Raw genomic sequence first — 24,300 nt, forward strand, 5'->3', positions numbered from 1 at the left:
ATGTCTGCGAAAAAAAAAAAAAAAAAAAAAAAACGACCTTCCCTGTACCTAGTTGAGGGTGAAGGAATTAATGATTTTGGCCAATTTTTCGACATTTGTCGACTGAATGATGGAGCTTCAAAATGATACTGATCTCGTGAAAATCTGTCGCCTCTGATGAAAGTTTTTGCGATACATACATTTAAACAGATAGGTGAGATTTATATTATAGATGGATATCTTCTGTAAGGATATAGCCAGCCAGACTTTCCATGCTTTTTGGACCCCCACCCTCACCCACCACCCTTGGAGTCAACCAACTTTTTTTCTCCCTAATTTAAAGCATCAGTAGGGTAGCCAGAGATAGGCAAATGCCTGTCTGCCTTGTAAATAATTTGCCTGTTTATAGAGGAATTATTTACTGCTTGCCAACTGATTTCGCCATTTCACAATGACGCTTCAAAGTTTACTCACCTATAGAAGAATGTTGCAGAGTTGGATTCGTTTCGTTTAAAATATTTACTAATTTTCATTTTTTTTTGTACAAAAACAACTTTCATATCGTTTCCTTCATTTTTCGTTTTGCTTTGTATATTTAAAAGTGTTTTATTGCAACCAGAATGTGGCAAAAGGTACCAAGGCTAAACAAAAAAAAAACTATGAAACATGAAAAGTTATAATTAAGACAATCCCCAAAAATTGCATTTATTAATCAGGTTCAGTAATTTGATAAAGTAATTATAAACCAATTCCATAAATCAATCAAAATATTAACATTTCACATTATAAAAGAACATTCAATTAGCCTTAATTGCAAGTTTTAGGTTGCTCTAATTATTACAAAAACAAAACATTTTCAGTACAAAAGTTTGGAACTCCCCTTGGTTCTTCCTGGCTATGCCCTTTTTTTTTATACAGCATACTCACTTTGACACACCGGTTCCCGTCAGATCACCGAAGTTAAGCAATGTTGAGCCTGGTCATTACCAAAATGGGTGACCAATTTGGGAAGTCCAGGTGCTGTATGTAGGAGGACGTCAACACCTCCCTGCAACAAAAAGTTGCAAAAACCTAACGTCATCATCTCCCCTAACGGGGATATACATGCGACTGGCCGCCGCTTGTGAATTTCATACACCCATGAAACTTCCTCCTTCAGAGGAAGTCGGTTAAACCCTGAATAGGGTTGGTGCTGACTGCTGCTTGCTATGCCCTTTGATCTTCTGCACAGGGAATTTGTGAAACAAGAGTTGGACAATCCCTATCACACCTCTCCTGAACCGGCATTGCTAGAGTCCAGTGGAAAGAATTCCAAGACAACTGGATACAATGCTGGTATACGCAGAGTCCTCCCACATACAACGCTCATATGAACATAACGAATGATAACTATGATAATCATCTTTAGCTTTTTTTAGAAGTTTCCAACAAGATTAATTGAGGTTAGACCTTTTTCCCCCCCTAACGAGCCCCATTTATCAAGGCCAAAAGCCACTTAAGGATAAATATTAACAAAATGAACAGACTGTTAGTTGAACGATGAAGAATGTTATGAGAGGATTATAAATGAACGGAAAGAACAATATTTTTTATTCTTGTATGAATGGTTTAGGGCAAATATTTGTCAGCATTAGCTTTGAAAACTACCATGTTGTAGTATGCAGGGAAGCATGTGTTCTGCAGATGGAAACAATTTTTGAAAGAAAATGTTCATGGAAATTCTGCTTGATATTAGGGATAATGAGAAAGAGTTTTTTTTTTTTCTTCTTCTAGTTGTGATAGGAAGAAGAGTTCTTGCTGTAAAGATCTTATAAAGGAAGCTCTGTTAAGTAGCATTTATGAAGAATAACAGAAAAAAACTAGCAACGTCCCTTCTGTGAGCAAGGGAGCTATAGAAAATAGATCATCCCTTCCTAGATTGCAAAGTCAATTTTGAACTTGCTATGAAGAAGTCGAGAATGCAGAGTCCCCTTCCATGAGTAAAATATTTACTTTCACCATGACTAATGTTTGTGCAAAATTAAAAAAAAAAAAAAATCCAAAGCATGATTATGGAGACAAGTGCAAACAAATGAACAAACGAACGGATGAACGAAAGTGAATTACTAGGTTCTATCCCTCCCTTGTCGAGGGGATGGGGATCCAATTAGAGAATAACTCCTTAAAACATCAAAGTTAGCATCTAACCAAAAATGTTTTAATGCCTGTGCACCCATTAAAGGGTCTGCACATTGTCTTTGATGATTGTGTATATGCATAGACGTGGGGAGATACTTCAGAATGCAGATCAGACTGATTAGCCATTTCCGGACCCACGGAACAATTGCCTGTTCACATCTTTGCGAGTTATGTACGAACATCATATGTATGCATTTAAGTTTGCAACAATTTCATTATTAAATCAACAACTCTAACCCAAATAAACTATTAATGAACCCCACTCTAGGTGAATGGGTACAAAGAATACAAAGAATCACAAAGTAAGGAAGTTATCTTCTCTCAACTCCATATTGGACACTAAAATAACCCACCAATTCTTACTTGAAGAAGAGAAGCCTCCACAGTGCATAGTTTGTCACGCCCCATACACTGCAAGACACTTCAAAATTTACATCTAAAGAGAAAAAGTACTTTGATGTAAAAAAATTAAAGGATATATTCAAACACAAAGATAGCCCACTTAATAGTATATCTTAAATCAATAAAATTATTAAATTAAAAAAAAATGTAAAACTACTTCAGTAAGCAATATAACACAAATATATAATCTAATACATAAACATCTATATGTCTGTCTGTCGGTCCATCTCCATATTTTCAAACTATCTCCTCTGAAACTAAAAGTCGCAGAGCGGTGCTAGGGGCCTCAAATGATTGGATTTTGTGCATGCCGTTCGTTTATGGATCTTTGGCAGGTTTAAATTGTTTTCAAGGGATCAAAAACGGGTCAAAATTGAAAAATTTAAACTTCAACAACTTAGTTTATTTTTCATTTTTATTCGTTTTATATACGTGTCACGTTCGTACAGTGGTAACGTCACCAGCTTTGAATGCTACAGTTTCAGTTTCGATTCTAGCTGATGGCACCTAAATACTTTTTATTATTATTATTATTTTTTTTTAATTATTATACACTTTTGAAATCACGACCATAAATCTGGATAAATTAAAACATCTACATATTTTACGCCTAGGCAAAGGATCTATTTAAACACAAAGGTAGCATATCCTAAATCAATAAAATTATTAAATTAAAAAAAAAAAAAAAATGTAAAACTACTTCAGTAAACAATCTAACACAAATATATAATCTAATAGTAATACATAAACAACTATATATCTGTCTGTCGGTCGGTCCATCTCCATATTTTCAAACTATCTCTTTTGAAACTAAAAGTCGCAGAGCGGCGCTAGGGGCCTCAAATGATTGGATTTTGTGCATGCCGTTCTTTTATGGATCTTTAGCAGATTTAAATTGTTTTCAAGGGGTCAAAATTGAAATTTATATATATATATATATTAGTTAAACACTAACAGCTTAGTTTATTTTTCATTTTTATTCGGTTTATATACGTGTCACGTTGGTACAGTGGTAACGTCACCAGCTTTGAATGCTACAGTTTCAGTTTCGATTCTAGCTGATGGAGCCTAAATACTTTATTATTATTATTTTTTTTTTAATTATTATACACTTTTGAAATCACGACCATAATAATATATTAAGAAATCTGGATAAATTAAAACATCTACGTATTTTACGCCCAGGCAAAGCCGGGCGCCCTCTCCCGCCCTGCTAGTATATATATAAAAAAAAATAAATAGAATAAGAAAGTAATACATATAGAATAGACCCTGCCTAAGAAATAAACCTTAACTAAAAAGTGAACTTTAAAACGAATACGATCAGAATTAGTGTTTGGCCTTGAAATGACCCTACAGTGGTTGATGGGCCGTTAAGCCCAAACCAAACCATTATCGAATCAATTAAAAAATTATTTTTAATTTTGATGTCCTTAGATTATTAGAATATCGCATCATTTTATCATTTTACTGCGTAAAACAGTTGATTACTATGATTTAAAAAAAAAAAAAAAAAAATTATACTTATCTTCTTATTACTGATTACAATCCAATTGAACTGTGGCCCTTGTTCTTAATTCTGAGGACGATCTTACGGAAACTAGGCAGTACATCCTATACTTAAGCTGTGACACAAGAGTCCAAAATGTCGGCCATTGGCATTTTAATTCAGCATTAATAATATTCTTAATTGCCTAACATTTCAAAAGGTTTTTATATGTCGAATGTTGTGTAATTCTAGCCAATTCTTTTACAAGCTATATAAATATTTATGATAATTAGTATGGTTATTAATGTTGATAAAAGGCATGTTACACCTGACATTTCGTTGGATATTTATCATAAACTCAGTATCCAATATTTTTATGCTTCTGATTTTTTTTTAGATGAGGGTTGATAATTTGTATTAAGCGTATTATCCGGACTACTGTTCTTACTCTCACAACGTTTCAGCTAAAGTAACTTTCGACTGACGCATAGAAGATGGTCAGAGATTACATGAGACAAAACATTATGAAAATAACACCTAAGATGAGAACAGTAGTCTGAATAATCCAAATAATACAAATTTCCAATATTTTTGTCTATTATAGAACTATAAATACAGTCGTTGTCCAAAACGATACTAGCGTCTGCACTATCTATATAGATATATTACCAAAACATTTATTTAAAAAGAAAAAAAAATCAGAATTACGTAACTAACTTAGAAAATTAAAATACAATGATACTTCGGTTGTCAAACGTATCGCTGGTTGAACAACTGTGTTCAAACCATAAGTTGGAGATTTTCTTGCCTCGGTAGTTGAAAGAAATTTCGGAGTTTGAAATATAAACAAGCAGCGGTGTTCCTCAATAGAAAGTTGTAATTCATACTTGTTGTAATACTTTTGAAGTGTAGTGTGACGACCCAACCCCACTCCAACGACGTCGCCACGTGAGTCTGAGCTTTGCGACGACTTATATTTAGAACAGCATCATTGCAACCCCTTCGACAGTCTAGACGGTGTCTGAGTGATTTTAAGCACATCAGCGTGGCATCAGAACCACGCATTTCGATTAGTCGACCCCCTTTTTTTTGTATGGGACGACAAAGGACCTTGAAGTGTTCAAAAACTAAAAAGGTCAAGAGACTTCAATACAACGAACGAAGCAGATGCATCTCGGGACGACCGTAATTAATTGCGAAAAAAAAAAATTGTTTCTAAAGTCTTTACATGATACTGAACTGATTATTTGAACAACAAAGAAGAAATGGACATTCTTTTACCATTGGATAAAAATAAAAAATAAAAAAAATAAAAAAGGAGAAATAAAATAGTAAAGAGAGTGCAAAACGAAAAATTGTGCGAACGACGATCAAATTTAAAAAGGAACTGATAGAGAAATTTGAAAGGGGAAAACGTGGCTCAGCAGCGCTTGCAAATGAATATAAAATAGCAAAATCAACTCTAAGTACTATTTTTAAAAAGATAAAGACTTATTAAAGCTAGTGATATAGCTAAATTTATAAAATCCTCAGTTTCCATATAAAAAGGGACTTTTAAACTCTGAACCAATTAATTCTATTTCAGTTAATTTAAAAGGGAAAATATCGTTTCGGTTGTCGAATATTTCGATGTTAGAACAAACCCCTAGAACAAATTATGGCCGAGTACCGTGGTACGACTGTATTTAAATATTAATACAGTCATTTATTTATTTATTATTTCCTTAGATCGTAATTTAAAAAAAAAATTAAAACAGAAGAGAAGATGAACATGCAGATGTACATAATAAATAATTACTTATAAGCGGAACACATAATATAATTATTATTGATAACAATAATTTGAAAATAAGATAAATACCACCTAGCACTTCATTAAATAATTTAAGAACCCTACGAACCTACTCTACTACAGTCCTGTTATTTCCAGCTTCCAGCATAAACACATCCAACGATTGTACATAACTTTCCTCTCTTCTTTCTGAAAATGTATGACTAGAAACTTTAGAGACCTTAAAATCATGATACCATCCCGATTCAACATACTATGTTGGTAAATAGATAATCTATAATTATTGAAATCTTTTCAATATTGTTATTACTAGCAGTTCTGCTCGGCTTTGCTCGGGCCCTATGTACTGTTCATAACTTTATGTGCATATGTATATATTAAAAAATGTGCATATGTACGGTAATGCCTTTCTATATAAATGCCTTCCTAAACTACTATATAGAAAAGTTGCTAAGGACCACAAAGGTCAAATTTTTTTAAACTTTGACCCCAATTTTGACCTCTAAACATTTGTTTTGGGTTCAAATCAAGTTAAAATGTTTGACCCATGTCCAAGTAACCTACATCTAAAATTTCAAGTGTTTAAACCCAAAATTGGCAGAGGAGTTTGGTAGAATCTGAAAAGATCAACTCTTAACCTTGACCTCTTGGCAGCAAAACATTCGCCCAAAAACTGATTGAAAAGCTTGCCCAAATCTTAATACGCTTTATGTAAAATTTCAAATATCTAGACCAAAAATTGGCTGATTAATTTGGTAGCAACCGCAGAGATCAATTTTTTAAAAACTTTGACCCCAATTTTGACCCCTTAGCATTTGTTTTGGGCTCAAATCAAATTATAAAGTTTGATCCATGTCCAAAGAACCTATATCTAAAATTTCAAGTTTGGTAGAGTTCTCAAAGGTCAAATCGTTGAACTTTGAACCCCTTAACAGCCAAATTTCTGGCCGAAAACTGATCCAAAAGATTTTCCCAAATCTCAATACCCCTTATGTCAAATTTCGAGTCTGTAGACCGAAAATTGACAGTTATTGTGTAGGGAAATGTACACACACACATACAGACATTTTCACTTTTATAGATATAGATTTTTTTTTTTACCTTGTCTCATACCCAACAGTGTTTTTCTACAAAACTACATTATCATAGCCTTCAAACAACTTGTACACTACACACAATGCTTCAAGTAAACTACAATATCCTCTTCATTATATACAGCGTGAGGGTCATTTTGTGTTTCACACTTACATCTTTTTCCTTCCGAGTGAGTGTCGTTTAATTGTTATCACTAGGGTTATGACAAGAGAATATTCTTTTCATTATTTTGATTCGAGTATATATCAGTTAATATCTTATGTTTTTAGATAGAGGGATGTGATTCTCGATTGATTAACTGTGTGGGATATATACTCGAGAGTCAAAACAATAAGAATATTCTCTTATCATCACACTAGTTATGACCTTCCGTTTCTTGTAATAAATAATTTTACCAAGAATTCTTCATAAGAATTGATTTCGATTATAACTGATGGAAGTTTTTGTATATATTATACATACATTTTTTTTTTCATAAATTTTCTGTTTAAGTTCAAGCTGATGCACCCAAGTCAAATGGATATTTTTTTTTAACTCCCCAATCACCAATAAAATGAAGAGATAAAGTCTTTGAAAAAGTTTTCCTAGCGAAAATCTCTAAAATCAAAACTTTATAAATATATAATATTTGATAATATAATAATTGATAAAAAATTGACTGTAATAATACATACGAAATATGCATGAATTAAAATATATTTGAGCATATTTTACAACTGGGCTACACCAGGCGTCCTTGCTAGCCGAGATAAATACTTTTTCAGTTTTAACAAACGAGCTACTTTGGCCAAGATCAAAGTGTAGTATCTGTTCTTCAGATGTAGCACTTCCATTTCTCGTTCTCTTTCAGTGGAGGAGAAATCCTTCACGACTGAGAATTTTTATTTTTGTACCTTTTCTCCATGTTAAAAAATGACCCTGGTGCCTAACTGTCCCGTGGGGAGGCATTGTAAATAGGTACAATAATATCAGGGAGCACTCCATTTACGTTGAACATCTACCCCATCTACAGAATGCCGACATCAATATATTACATATGAAAGATTCCGCTGTGAAACTGCCACAGGTCCCGCTAATTTTTTTTATTACTCATTAACTACAAACAAAGCAACATTGCCACCGAAACGCAAGAGGCTATTGTGAATTAGGGACTATGCCTATAAGGACACTAAGTAAGGAGTTGAGCAGCAAGATATGTTTCCATTACACTTCAATTTCTGCGTTAGTTCAGTCGAGGAAGCAGAAAATAAGGAATTACAAAATCTAAAAGTGCGAGGAAAGCAACTTTTGGAGTAGAAGTCTCTCCCGCATTGAAAGACCTGTACAGTGATGCCACGAGAGTCTGCTGCTTGTCATGTTAGTCTTGGAGACCGAAATGTGTACTGGAGAGGATGGGTCATATACTTACTCTCCAAGTGGTGTATTTATTTGCTAGCTTGTCTAATTATTGTTATTTACCAACCGATACCATGTAAGTAAAGATTGTAACACACGGTTGGTTTAATGTTGTTGGTGACTCGCTGCATTTAAACGATTAGTGGACATTTAAAAAATTCCGGTCTTCTCAGCATTCCCCATAATTGAGGTGCGGAAAAAATGACAAGGTCAGTGGCAATAAGCATAAAGTCATTTAATTAAATGCAAATGACAAACAAATTGCAAACAGACAGGAAACCTGTGGACGTGTTTAAAAAAAAAAATAAAATAAAAATAAAATAAAAATAAAAAAAATAATAAAATAAAAATAATCCCACGTTTTTAGGATCCACGTGTGAACCTTAAACAGCGTTAATACAAGATAAAGTTACATTTCTGATTTTTTAGATGAGGATCGATAATTCATATCATTTGGATTCTATAGACTACTGTTCTCATCTTGATTATTTGTACACGTTTCGGCCGACGTAACCTCCGTTCTTCTTCAGGTGTATCTTGTTGAACTCTGGAATCTCTCTGCAAAGACTCGCCTTTTAGCAGTACCAAACTTTCTTTTAGCCAATATTAAAAGACTACCTGACTCATCATCAGATTATATAGACAAATTAAAACTAACAGCATTTTGTTTCTGAATTCTTGAAATGAGGCTTGATAATTCATATTATTCTTTAAGTGTATCTTGTCGAACTCTGGGATCTTTGCTGATTATGATACGGTGCAGTGAACTAAGTATTATGGTATTCATTCAATGCACAGTTAGGGATTAATATTTAATGTAAAAATGAGCATAGATTTAACTATATTCAACCATCAAGTTGGCATAAAACATTCTAAGACTTTTGTACCGTTTTTAACAAGTTAAGAAGGTCTAGTATCCTTATGTTTGCTTTTCTGAATATTGGATTTAAATAGTTACGTTAAATAGATCGACTTTGTCAAAAACATGTGTGCCTGGAGCAAACGTCACATAAAATTGACTTTGCCTTTATATGTATAAAAGGCGAGACACCCTTGAGTTGACATTGTGAAAAACATTCTCTTGTTAAGAAACAACTTCTCACATTATTTATGTGAAAAAAACTAAAAATTAAAAACCAAAACTGTGACCAATTTAAAAAAACAAAAACAAATAAAAAGAAACCTGTATTTTGTTCTCCCATGAACAAAGAAATGAAAAAGTTAATTAAGATTTGAAAATGAAGTATGGTTTGCTTTCAGAGTTGAGTTTCAAAAGCCAATTTACGATATGCCATCTTTCAATTACAGTATTAGGTTTATGTAACTTAACTAATCTGTATAAATTTGAAAGCTGGTTGATTGGTTTACGGCATATCAACACTTTCTGAATTAATGCCGAATGAAGAAATTTTAGGAAAGGTTTTCATGCTTTAAGTTCTTTATATCTTCAAATATTTATTCATAGTGTTTGGTTTGATCGTTTTGTAGAAGAAAATTATTTTTGTTTTTGAATTTGCATAACATGATTGAGTTTTTCAAAGGAAAAGGGGAAAAAACGATAACATCAACGTTTGCTGCATTTTTGATCAGGAAGCCAACATTTTCAGATAGTCTCATCTGGTCGCAACAGATACCCTACCAGATATTACCACTCCAGGCTAAATTAAACCTGGGAGGAACTTCCCATTCCCCAAACGCATAGACGTATTTAAAAAAAAAAAAAAAAAAAAAAAATAGCCCCACGTTTTCTAGCATCTACTTAATACAAGGTCAAGTTACATTCCTAAACATTTTTTAGATGAGGATCGATAATTCAGTATTTGGATTCTTTGGACTGCTGTTCTCATCTTGAGTGTTATACGTTTCAGCAGACGAACTAAATGAGGTTTCACAACTGAATGTCTTACGGTCATACAGAGGACACCGTGAAAGGAGTTTATTCGTGTGTAAATAGAAACATGATTGATTGACAAAAAGAATATCCAATTCAATAATTTTGGCAAAAGATAAAACAAGTATACTTCAGTTGTTATGTAGGAAAAAGAAGGGTAGAAATTTATACAGAATGGGATACAGTGGGCCCAGCATCCGTCCAATTTCATACTCAAAGTTCATTCCAAGATTCAAGGATCTTGATTAAGAAAGCGGTGGTCTTCCAGTTGGAGTCAAAATCGGCAGTGAAAGTTCCTGGTATCTTACATAAACCTCTTTCTGATTCAGGTGTGAAAAGTATGCGTCGAGAGAGATAATGACCATTGAAGAGATTGTAGGTCAAAATGATAAGATAGCATAAATGCTGTGGGGTATCAACGTTACCCACGATGAAAGTGACCAATATCACTAGTATAGCAGGTGTGTTCGAAATGGAACTTCATGTCGACCCAGGTAACGCAGGGTACCCATGCTAGTATATATAAGTAGCAGTGTTCATGTGTGTGTGTGTGTGTGTGTTTGAGTTATTTCGATAAAATTTGGATGTAAATAAAACCCAATCTTTTTATCTTTAGAAAAAGTACAGTTATTTCTCTTGTGTCAGTAGTTGTTTTTGTTGTCCCCCCCCCCATCCCAGGTTATTTCAAGTTACTGTTTTCAGTTATAGACAATTTATTTTGTAATGTTGGTATTGATATTGTGCCACTGTGTATATAAAAAAAAGCCCAGTCTAGAAAGAAAATGTGCCAATAATCAATACACGGTCGGAAAGAGGCAGGGGAGGGGGTTAAATGGCTTTAATTGTCTTCCACAAAAAGAATCCAAGTTGAAAACTTTAGTGAATGAAAATTTTGTCCAATTATAAAAGTGACTAACTCCATTTGCACCCACCCCCATTCAGCTAGCGCCAAAAGTCACCAAGGCCTCAACATATTGAAATTTGAGTTCATCACCATGTAAAACTGATAGACATACACAGAAAATTTGACAAATATGGTAAAAGAGTCCCTAAAATGGAGTGCTTTTATTAGCCCTAAAAGAGCCTCTAGGGCACACCCAAGAGTTATTGCAACGTATAGACAAATAAAATTATATAGAAATCAGTTAGTTACAATTTTTCAGAAAGTTTTATAAAAAATCTAAGGCATCAATTTTTTTTTTTAATAAGCACAAAAGTGTCAATTTTAGCCATTTTAACCCGAAAGGCACCACTAGGGAAGCAATGGAAGTTTTCCCAGAAAATCCATTGTTACTTTTTACTCATATGATGTTTGTGCAAAATTTCAAAAAATTCCAAGGCGTAGTTATTGAGAAAAATGTAGACGGACGAACAGACAAGGTGAATTTACAGGTCCACAAAAAAAAGCTCTATTTTGCAATATTGTTTCATTTCCTTGATAATTATTGTGCTATTGTGTTGAATTGTTTCTTTTAGTAAGTGGAAAGACAAATTGATTTCTTTCCTTACATTTAAAAGAAATAAATCTGTATACAAAATTACGAAAATCTTAAATGTTTTATCCATATGAATAAATGAGAATGTCTTGTTAAAATTATGAGTTTTATTTTTAAATGCTTCGAGTATTACAAAAGGCGAACTTTGTGAAGCGATAGCAAGTGTGATACTATGTTCCATGAAGGTCATTGAATGCTGGAGAGGTAGGAAAAGAATAAAGAATAGAGAACAAAAGAAAAGGAAGTAGGTTTAGCGAGTTATAAAAAGAACTTATCAATAAACAATGGATAGGAATTTTTTCTTAACGCAGACAAAGAGAAATAAGGATAGAGCTTGACAAATTGCGATAGCAAAAGGACTGAAAAATTGACTAAGGATCGAAGAATATAAACAACACTTATGTGGGGGTGGGTCAATCATATGCTTAGTTGACGCCTGAACTCTGCCGTGGGCAGTTGGATATCGAATATGGCCACAGGCAATTGGTCGCTCGGAGGTTCCCAAGAGAGATAATATGAACTGACAAACACAGCCTTGACAGAGCATACATGTGAACCTTATGTAGGCACACAAACGCACCCATAGTCCAACCGACATATGTGAAGCATTGGCACCTGTGTTTTTCTTGTGTTGTTTTGTTTTATTTTTCTATTGCGTCCCTAGAAGCATTTGCCAGTGTGAACAAGACAACACAGTCAGAACTAGAAGATGAAGGAGAAAGCCAAAGAACACAACGTTTGAGATTGGCAGCTTGTCAGTGGGGCTACATAAACAGGGAGAGATAGATATCATTTTTGTTAAATTTCAAGGTTTCAAAATAGACACTGTCTTTTTCATATGCAGTTATATCAAATAATTACCTTACATCATATTTATGTCGACCATACAACATTACACTTGATAAACTGCATAGCATAATTTACCATGACATTTTCATGGTCTTATAAATATAATCACCGTTTTGACCATAACTCATACAAAAATTATCATCCAAAACTATTTGGGCATTTGTTAGAATTCTCTTAATTCTTCAGTCTTAGATTTATGCGTGTCTATATATCAAATATTTAAACATTTTGCCAAAATTGGTATTTTTAGTCGCGTGCAAGCGACTCTATAAGTCACTCTGTCGGTCTGTCCGCAACACTTTCGTGCTTGGCCTTTTTGGTTAAGATCAAAGGTCTGTTGTTAATAGATGCTGTTCTTAGCTTTTTAAGCTTTTCTTGGCCTTTTGACCAAGATCAAAGTGTCTTTTTAATTTTTCCAATAAATTGAACTTTTTTCACACACACACACACACACACACACACACACACACACACACACACACACACACATTTTAATTAAAAAAAAAAAAATGCGCACTCACACACACACACAGAAATTGTATATATATCCTTTTTGCAAAAACGCTGGGGTTTTCATTAGTTAGCTTTAGATTCCACAGAGTGAATGAGGTATTGTGGTAAATGTTGCCAGTCAAGAGTAAAGTCGCCAAAGACTCCATTTTTACTTTAGTTACAAAGACCCTGCAACACTCCTCTCCCCCGATCTTATAGGGCCTTGTGCCTAAATTTGTTTTGTCTTTTGGAGATTTTGCTTTTTTAAATTTTTTAATTTTATATTGGAATTTTTTTAATTGTAATTTTTTCTTTAAATGAAATAAATTAAATATAAAGATCAAAGTGTAGTATCTGTTCCGGCAGACATTGCAAGTAAAGACCATATGTGGGAGCAATCCCACATATAAGACCTTGGTCAATGTAGGAAAAACCCTTCATACCAATTGTCGCTATCCAGCTCCCCCACTCCCCGGGGAGTTGGTCCCCATTTCCCCTTCACTCCTCACATTAAAAATCGGCCTTGTGCCTAATTTGCTCGATGGGGGAGCAAATAAATACAGCTTTTCTTAGCCTTTTGACAAAGATCAAAATGTAGTATCTGTTCTTACTACATGCTATACTTATGTTTATAACTCTTCCTTGGCCACATAGCTAATATAACGTTTCAAATTCCCTAAATCAAATAATTTTCTGTATTAATTTAATGTAAAATGATCACCCACTTTAAAACCAGTCAGTCTCAAAGCCATTCAAGTCATTCTCCAGATTGTTTGTGAAGGATTCCAGTTATTTTTTTTTAAGCATTCAAGTCATTCTTAAGGTCATTCAATTCATCCTTAAGTTCATTAACGTCATTCTAAGTCATTTACTTTTTATTTATTTAAGTCATTTCAGCCCATTTTTCGGTCATTTTAGTTTATCTTTAAGAATTTCATGTCAATCGTACATTCACGCATTCATTCATTACGTGAGAGCACGCAACTAATGGCTATCGGCCTTGTTTTCTTTTAAATTTGGTTCTTTTACAGGCATAACGAGATATTACAAATATTTTAAACCCTGATTCTGACAAATGTTGGTCTAATGCAGGGGTTTCCAACCTGGAGTGCGAGACAATATTCTAGGGAGGTGAGAGAAAAGTTTAGATAAAATATAGGGCATTCGCTATATGTTAGGCTTTTGTGTCCCAACTTTTATTTTACGGTTAGGCATTGTTATTAAGTGGCCATTAAATACACGGCTGAATAGATTTGATTCAACCATGTATTTAAGCACGAGTGCAGAAATTTTAGTGGGTAAGAAGTTTGAGGGGGAAATTTCTTAAGTATGCGGACAAAAAAAAAAGGGGGGGGGTGGGAACCACAGTCTAATGTTAAATCACAATTTTACATTTATGAATAATTGTTTTAAAAAAAAAAAAAAAAAATGGAGATGCTAAGGTTGGTACGGCTAACCCACCAACCTAAAATGAAGTTTACTAGGATACATGATGCCTCATTTTTTTAAATAAAGATTACTATTGTCTGTTTGTTAATCTCTTTCCAGTTCGGCCATATTAATAAAAGCTATATATATTATATAATATAATGCCGTTATTTACTGTCTTCTGAGAACCAAAGATGAATTTTATCGGTTTGGGGTCAGAAGGATTTGGGTAGTTGGTTGCTTTACGTCATATCAACCCTTTTCAGGTTATTTAATGCTGAATCCAGTTATTTTGAAATATATATATATATTCTATTAAAAAATTTAAGTCGGTTTCTATTCAACCCATAACTGGGACCCTAACACTCCGGGTCAGAGTGGACCTGGGAGCAATGGCAATTAAAGGGTGGCTCCATACTCCCCAAAGCCCACAAGCTGAGGCCTCACCATCGGATATAGTTTAAGGTCATATCTAGGACCGAAGTCAGAAGAACCAACTACTTCAATTGAAACTTTATTTATAATGGTTATGATAACCAATCAATTCAACCTCATTCATTATACAACCGGCCATTATAGACTTATCTACTGACCTTCTAAAAATCAATTTTTCCACCTCTGAACACACTGTGTATCCAGACTCCCTTTTCAAAGAAACCACTTGTCTAACTTGTAAAACATGTGATTCTGCACTTGTTTTAAAAATAAAAAAATGTTTGCTTTAATCAAATGACGTTTTTTCTCCTTTTATCTTTTTTTTTTTTTTTTTTTTTTTTTTTTTTTTTTTTTTTTTAGTATTCCTCTTTTCTCGGTCAGTAAGGACAAAAGCACTCATTTAATACATTAAGTTTATTCGTACTTAGTAAAATCTACTCACTATCAAGGAGTATTTATTCAACAGTATTGAAGTTGTGAGAAAATATTTACTTTACCGATTCAGTAGTGAAAGGGTTGAAAATACGACCTTTCTTTGGTTTAATAGCACAAACGAACTATAATACTTTACTTTTGTCTTCAAACTAATTCTAACTAGAAATTACTTTGGAATTTTACAGGGCTATAGAGAAATTACCAGAAAGAACTATTTCCATTTTTTTTTTTTTTTTTTTTTTTTTTAATCTATAATATTAAAGGAAAGTCCTTTTTTTTTTATCTGTATGCAAATATAACTAAAAATAAAAACTACCTAAAGACGCAATCAGATTCTGTATGACGCGACAATGCCAACAGTAAAATAAATATTGTAATATTCATGCCTTTGGGGATCATAAGGTATCAATATAGCGAGGGCGTGGGGGCTACTGTATTAGCAGTTGTTAAAAGAAAACAAAAAAAAAAACAAATGAAAATACTGAAACTAAGTTAATTGCTAATAATTTTTTAGCTTCTATATTGGACACAAACAGACACAGAGAGCGGCACCCTAGAGCGAAAGGCAGAGAGCAGCACATGGAGGGTAAAATGTGTTCAGAAAGTAACTTGACTCAATGTGGGTAATGAGAAAATCTTTAAAAAGAAAGATGTTCACTTTCTTTTGTTTTTCATGCAGCCGGGATAAAATCAAGAATCCCTGCTTGTCTACAAAAAAAAAAAACGTTCACTTCATATTTTTCGATATTCAAGAGTAATTTTGAAGCCTTTACCACTGGATAAAGTTTATAAACCAAAGTCGTGTATTGTTATTTTGTACTTCAGCCTAGAAACTTCCTTCAAAGGAGGAAGCCGATTCAACCTACTTGGGATTAGTGTCTATTGCGGAGTCACTGAAACGTGTCAAATGTTTTGGACTATAGACCTCAAAAACACTAAATCTTGATGATGAATGAAGTTTATTTTACATTAGAAAAGGTAAAGGAACCACCACCATCTATATCTATAATATAAATCTCACTTGTCTGTTTAAATGTATGTATGTCTGTCTATCTGTGTAAAACTTTCGACAGAGGTGACGGATTTTCATGAGATTGGTATCATTTTGAAGCTCGACCCTTTGAACGGCGAATATTGAAAAATTGGCTAAAAGCATCAATTCCTTCACCATTAACTAGGCACTTTTCTCCAGAGAGGGGTCACTTTTTTTTTTCTTTTTTTTTCGCCGATATTTTTGAAAGTTATCCCCATTTTTTTGTCTAGCATAAATTTAAACCTATGTCACTTTTGGTTTGGCAATGGGTGCAACAGCAAAGATTTCAGGAGGAGGGGGGGGGGTCACATTCTTTGCCGCCTTCGCGATACAGATTCTACCTACTACCACTTTTTTTTTTTGCTCAACACATACCTCCAAATTTTTTTTTTTTTTTTGCTCAACACATACCTCCAAATGTTTTGTTTTTTTTTTTGCTCAACACATACCTCCAAATTTTTTTTTTTTTTTTTTGCTCAACACATACCTCCAAATCAAGCTAGTATAAAATAGATGGCAGAAAATTTACATGGTCACATGATCCATAAATTTTGGCTTCTGAGCATCCTAGATCTTCATTTTTGTGAATAACTAATTTGTATTTGTAAGGTTATAAAAAATTTTTGTTTAAATCCATGGTAATTTAAAGAAAAGTTTATTTGACTTTGAGACAAAGAGCAATTATAAATTTAATTGATAAATACAAGAAAATAATTTATGTAGGCTATTTTTCTAAAATACAAATATTTGAAAGTATATTTAGTATATTTTTATAATATAGCAAAGGCACTCTGCTAGTACCAATTTGATAGGTTAAAATTTCAAGGGGAAAAACAGTTAGCACGTCTATAAGAAATAGGTCAGACGGGGATTAGATGGATGGCTTTGAGGATGTTGCCTTTTATGAGGCTACAAGATAGTAACAGGGAGAAGAAACAGGGAGAAGAGCAGTCTCTCTCACAGAAGCTTGAAGTGAAAAGATGTTTCTAGGCCACAGAAATCAGTTGCTCTATGTCTTCTCCCCAACCCTACTACTAGCAGAGAAGAAGGCAACGTCAACAGCTTAATAAAATGGTCCTTCTCCAAAAAATGAGAGATAGTTCTTTTATTTGTGTTGCTGTGGCAACTGATTCCAGAATGAAAATTATCCCCACCTTCTGGAAAGGTAGCCATCCTAGGATGGCAAGACACGATCTTGGATGAAGGGTCCTTAATCTTGGAAAACCGCTGTGATGGAGATACACGGCATGATTTAATTGTAGTTATGATTTCTGATTTACATTCGATAAACATTTTATGTAATATATAAAGAAAGCCTTCGGGCTAAGATCTAAGTGGTGTATCTGTTCTGATGCTACATTGAAGTTAATTTTCCCTTAGTATAGGATGGTTTCTTCTTCATTGACTAAGCCAATTTGTATTTTTGAAACTGTCAGCATGCCATTTTTGGGGGAGCTGGTTTTCCCTACATTAAAAATGGGCTTGCACTACATTGTGCTTTCGTGGGGAAGCAAATACCATACAAAAGATTAGACCCTCCCCCTTTAGAGGAGTGACAATGCAACATTTTGTTTTCATCCTTATATATCAAAACTAATGGATTACTGTCGCTTCCATCGGTTTCAAATCCTTCTCCAGTTTGAATATCTATATCAGTTGCCACTGAACACTTGTGACATCAACGTTATTGCTACAAAACAATATAAAATAGAACATGTGTACGAACATTAATATATATATGCACATAGAGACTTTTGGCTGCCTATATAAGCAGCAAGCTAAATAGAATTTCCATGAACAAAATTTCTTTCCAAGATCTTTATGTCTGTAGAACACCATACCATGGAACTACTTCCCAGCTGATTACCACATGGTTGTTTTCAAATCCACTGTCCTCTTAATTTCTGCCCATTTTACTCATCATTTGTAATTCAGAAAAATGGTTGTTATTTTACAGTTCCAGAAGGTATCTAACTCTCGACACAATCCTTTACCTGCATAAGAGCCAGATACATCCTAAAATCTGATCTATCGTTATTTTCACAGCCAGTGCTCGTCTGAACTTCAATCTATGGTCCCTTTCCTTGCCAAACTTTCATAAAGTACACTCGTCCAGCTACAACGACCATCAACAGCCTCTCCCCCCCACTCTCTATCTGTGCCTAAATATAAATGCAAATTCCATGAACAAAAGCTTCTTTCCTAGAACCGCCCATCTGTGGAACTCCCTCGTTGGCCTGCTTTCTAGCTGACTACGATATGGTAGTCAGCAAGTCCAATATAAATAAATTTTTGTTGAGCCCGCCCACACCTTAATAATCCATTTCTACCACTAACAATTAATACACTGTTGTCTCAATGACTACTGTACACGCATTAATGCTTATCCTCGAGTGGTTTGGGGGCCTTGATTAGAGGCGACTCCCGTGTAAAAAAAAAAAAAAAAAAAATCTCTCCAGCCATTTAATTCAACTGAAACTTATTAATCCTTACCCTCAAATGGTTTTTGGGCCTTGATAAGCGGTGACTGTGTGTGTGTGTGTATTTATATATATATGTTCAATTCAAGTTACTATACAATTTCAGACTAATATTGTACCTTTTAATGCTCAATTTCAGGGATGCAGTATCATTCTTCCAGGTATTAGATAAGAAAATAGCTACACTATTTTGCAACGCTTTTCCTCATACCAGGAGGGTATAAGTACAAAAGTAGAGTAATTCAATGTAGGAATCGTTTATTTTGATTTATTTTAGTTAATTACAGTAAAATTATAAACAATACAATTGATGTGTCCGATGTGACAAACGGCTTACAGGTTGTAATTTATGTCATCTGAAAATATTTCCATTTTTATTGCCGTACAATGCCTGACATTCTTCAAATGTCAACAAAAATTGGGATTGGCTGCCAAATAATTTAGTGGACATTTAAAATTCCAATGCAATGTATGAAATACATCATCTGAAGCTCCCAATTATAGATATGAAAAAAATGTATATAATATTAGAACTGATAATCTGGCTTGTTTGCTTGCACATTGTATTTTTTTAGATGGTTGAGGGAGAGGAGTGAAACGAGAAGTGGTGGAAAGGGGGGAATGGAGTAGCAGCAGCTTAAAAGGCGAGCGAGAGAATGGCATAAATCAGGGGTCTCCAAAGTTTTCGGACGGGGATTGCTGACTTTTTTAGAGTTACGTGGGCCAAAATAAAAATTAAGAAAATGATCTAGACATGTTTTATAGTGTTTGGCTCATTAGCTTTGCTTTTTAGAGAAACAGGTAATCCAATATATTATTTAATTAATTGGAATGTTTTTAAGATGAGTATTATTTATTCATTGCGGACTATTATACTCATCTTTTTTTGTTGTTGTTTCACGACGCTTTGGCCAACTATTCCTCTGGTCTTCATCTATCCACTGCGCCACGGACCCCTTTGGTGCAGTGGATAGAGGCGTTAAATCTCTACGGATTCCAGATGAGCATTGTCTGAAGATAGCGGTTTCAGTCCTACCCAAAGCCGGCTAGAGGCTTACTTGGTCAAAACGTGGGGAGACAAAAAACAACTATGGAAGGCAGTAATTGCTGAGAATGCAGTTAGGATATTCGGAGTTCCTATCCCGCCGCGGTTACCACCTGACGAAGGTCAGAGGAATAGTTGGCCGAAACGTTGTGAAACAATAATCAAACAAAAGGATAATACTCCGCAAAAAAATAAATGGTTTTCCAATATCTTATTCTCTTAAACATTTTCTGGAGAAAAAGAAACACCACCACGCTATTTTCGCACATTTCCAATTCTTTAATTTTTCCTGAATATTTTTATGTTTTCCACAAGAGCTCCGGCGCTCCGCTCCGCGGGCTTTGACGGACTGGATTTGGCCCGCTGGCCGTAGTTTGGAGACCAGTATAAATAAATATAAAGGAGAGTAGCAGGAACATGTTTGCTGATGTGAGAAAAGGAAATGAAACGGTAGGAGAGGGAGAGTGGGAGAAAAAGAGAAAGAAGGGAAAAGACGAAAAGAAAAAGAAATTGTTGATGGACGTAAAATGCATAAAATGTGATAATATTGATTATATGTCGGACAGGAAGTGAGTGAATAGAAAAAAATATATCTTAAGAGATGGAAGAAAACAAAAATGACAAATCTGTTCGTTGTCGTGACACAATTTTCTAAGCAGACGATTTTCTAATGAGAAAAGGAAAAAAAGAAAAAAAAACAAGGAAAAAAGAAACGAATATGCGAACACTATTTCACTGAAGTCTAAAAATGTCAATCAATGTCAATATGACCGGTTAACAACTGCAACTGTGCCAAGTTCAGGTCCTCACGTGTTACACCTCGAGTTCAGATACCACAAGAAGCGACGCACCTCGACTCGTTATTCGTTAACGAGTGAACAAGTATTAAAAGTTAAAATAAACCATATTATTACAAAAAAAAAAAAAAAAAAAAAAAATTGTGGTGCTTTTATATCATACAGACGTAAAGAAATATTGAATTTCAAGTAAAACAAATGGTACCTACGTAACTGTGATGTTGTAAATAGTAACATACCGAAAAATTACGGAAAACGATAAGGTAGAAAAATAATTATTAATGAAAAACGGTTTCCGATAATGTATATATGGGGAGGGGGGGGATAAATTTGATCCGCCATTTTAAATTACGTTGGTCATGTGACGTAAGCAACAAAACTTGATTCGTAATTTTTGGATATGTTACTATTTTAGACCTGACAGTTACGTAGGTACCATTTGTTTCACTTGAAATTCGATATTTTTTCCGTTTGTATAATGCAGAAGCGCCGAAATTGTTGGAAATTAGGTTAATTCCTACTTCAGTTAAGTAAATTAAATTATTTAGAGGGAAATGAGTTTCAGCATTAATCTTTCTTTTTCATGTTTAAAAAAACCCGTGCCATAGGTTCAAGATGAGAGCAGTAGTCCGAAGAATCCAAATAAGACGATGATTATTTATAAAAAAAAAAATAAAAAATAAAAAAAATGAAATAAATAATGTATTGTAGATCAATATAATTCATTAAATACCCCAGCCGGGCCAGCCCCATAGTTTTTCCTAAATACCGAAACAGTAAACACTCGGAAATAAGAATATATATGCACATTATATATCTGAAATGCTGACCGAAGTGTCGAGTACATGTTCTGAGTATGCGATGTTGATATTCCTCTTCTTTATATATATATATATAAGGTATCAATTTCAGTTCCACATAAATATAACGTAAAATGATTTCCTTTTCTAAGTTCTTCTAACGTTTTAGGACAGTTACTATGTTCAATGCCTCCCCACGGAACAGAGCTAGACACCAGGATCGTTTTTTAACGTGGAGAAAAGGAAAAAAAATTAAAAACTGTCTCCGTCATGAAGGATTTCTCCTCCACTGACAGAACAAGAAATTGAAGTGCATCATCTGAAGAACAGATACTATACTTTGATCTTGGCCTTGAGTTTTAGAGCAGTTAATCAAATTATTTTTGCCGATATAAATCCTGGGGGGGGGGTCTACTTCAGGCGATGAAGTATGGTTTTACTACGTTGCCACTTAGATTAAAAGTTAGTGGTAAAAATGAATTCAGTTTACAAACCTAAAAAGTTAGAATGGTTAGGAAACAAAAGAGCATTTATTGTCCAGCCACTCTAAATTCTAAAATTGTTTTTTTTTATTATTATTATTATTCTTTCCGCAATGTTTTTATAGCTTAATTGCCTAAAAAAATTTTTTTTTTTTTTTTTATCTCATATTGGGGTTGGGGCGACAGAGGAGGATGCTTATTGCTTAGCTATAAATTTACCAATTTTTTTTTTTTTTTTTTTTTTTTTTTAATAATATTAAAAACAAGTTATAGTGAGTTTCACCGTAGACGTGAAATAGGAAAAACAAAACTAAGCTGTAAAAATATAGTAGCCATCTTTATATGGAAATCGGGGGGGGGTCTAAAAAAGAACGATAACTCAAGTTGATAATCTTGTATTTAAGTGACTAAAATAGGTTTTAATTCGCAATTTACCTAGATTAGTGAAAAAAAAAAATGAAAGTTATTATTCAATTGTTGATCGATACTAAAAACTAAAATTGATAACGATCAAAATTTTATTTTAATTCTTTTATCGATTTAATTGTCTATAAAATAAATGAAATAAAATCCACTGTGATTACCATGATCAAAATGCAGATATTTTTCTATCAAATGAAGAAATTTTTGTTTGGCCAGTTAATTGACAATCAATAATCGATAAGACTGTTTGCCAAAATACCATAAAATATGGATTGTAAATGCTCCTGCAAGTTTTGTAGAGTTGCTAAGATATTGAATTTTTTTTTTTCCTTTTTAATAATTTTTCATTTTCAAATCAAATGTTAAAAAGGCATTAATAATTTATGGATTTTTTTTTTTCCGAATTGCAACTCGACGAAGGAAATTTTAAGCAATGACGATAAGGTGTGGGAGACAGCAGTGTTATGTGATGCTAGGGACGAGGTTACGAAAATGTGTGGCCTTGTTCAAGGTCAGTTAAAGAAAAATGTTCTCGTTCTCGGAGGGGAGGGGGTTACATTGACCGAAACATTGAGAGAATAACACTTGAGGAGAAAAAGTAGTCCAAATAGAAAAATATTGCAAGGAATTGTACAGGAAGAAAGACGGGAGTGGACGGGCGGGGGGGGGGGAGACGGGGGGGGAGAAAGACGGGGAGACTTTGGGGGGAGGGAGAAAGACGGGGGGAAACTTTGGGGGGAGGAAGACGGTGGGGGAGAGAAAGATGGGGGAGACTTGAGGGGGGGGAGAAAGACGGGGGGAGACTTGGGGGGAGAAAGACGGGGGGAGACTTGGGGGGAGAAAGACGGGGGGAGAGAAAGACGGAGCAAACATTGATAGGAGTGGGAGGACAACATCTGAGAGTGGACAGGGCTGGCATTAAGTATCACGTTCAAGAAGGCAGAAAATCAGAAAGTGTTGGAGAAAGTTAGTTGCTAGGTCATTTTTGATTCTTTAACAATCATTCGGGATAACCTTTACGCCTAGTTCTGAGCTCAGGGAGAGGCCGTCTGACGTAGGCGGTGTCGAGGCAGAAAATTACCCCTTCAATAAAGTGCCCAGTTGTTAACTTAAGGAGAAAAAACCCGTTCCAATAATTAGAATTTTTTTTTTTTTATTATTTTAAACAGTTCAAATAATTAGAATTTTACAAAATAAACAGTTCAAATTTTTGATAATTCAACAGTTCAAATAATTGGAATTTTACAAAATAAACAGTTCAAATAATTAGAATTTAAAAACAAAAAAGCAGTCCACATGATTAGCATAGTTCCACGTGGTTAGTTAACCCTGTAAAATTCTGTGATTTGTTTCACAATATTTGTAAAAGCATATGTCTGTGACATATCGCATATTTTAGGGTTAGGGTAATTTTCTGCCTCGACACCGCCTACGTCAGATGGCCTCTCCCCAAACTCAGAACGAGGCGGACGTCGGGACCATCTCCGTAAAGGATAACCATCATTCGGACTACGAGATAGATGAGAAATTTTTTTTAAAACATTCAAAATAAAAATTCAATTAGAAATAGATTTTATAAAAAAGGTGACAGTGTCTAATTGGTACTTGTGCAGAATTTGAACCAGACGTAACTAACTGGCCGTTCGGAACATGACGTCATGTGCTCAGGTTTAACTGTAATCCGACGCAAGACCCCCATCAATGTGCGGTAAAGGAACAGACGATCATTGGGGAAAATATTGGAAGAAAAAAAATGATTAAATTAAGTAAACAACACACTCTCAAACGCCCGTTCCTAACAACTTTATATACAAAATGAATATATCCATCAGTTGCAAACGCCAGGACCTTCAAGTTATCTTTTCAAGTTTATGTGGAGACAGA

At 34.2% G+C, this 24,300-nt stretch overlaps 1 protein-coding gene and 1 pseudogene across 4 annotated transcripts in view; one reads left to right on the plus strand and one right to left on the minus strand.

The window, feature by feature from the left end:
* The window catches only part of LOC145297667 (unconventional myosin-XVIIIa-like), a 794,600-nt gene that overhangs the window by 752,213 nt on the left and 18,087 nt on the right, over positions 1 to 24,300 (minus strand). The gene's annotated exons all lie outside the window — the stretch shown is intronic.
* Positions 890 to 1,008, plus strand: LOC145243666 (5S ribosomal RNA; annotated as a pseudogene).

This window comes from Euprymna scolopes, chromosome 2 (assembly GCF_053919585.1).
Source record: "Euprymna scolopes isolate OS-2025 chromosome 2, ASM5391958v1, whole genome shotgun sequence".
Taxonomy (NCBI): domain Eukaryota; kingdom Metazoa; phylum Mollusca; class Cephalopoda; order Sepiida; family Sepiolidae; genus Euprymna; species Euprymna scolopes.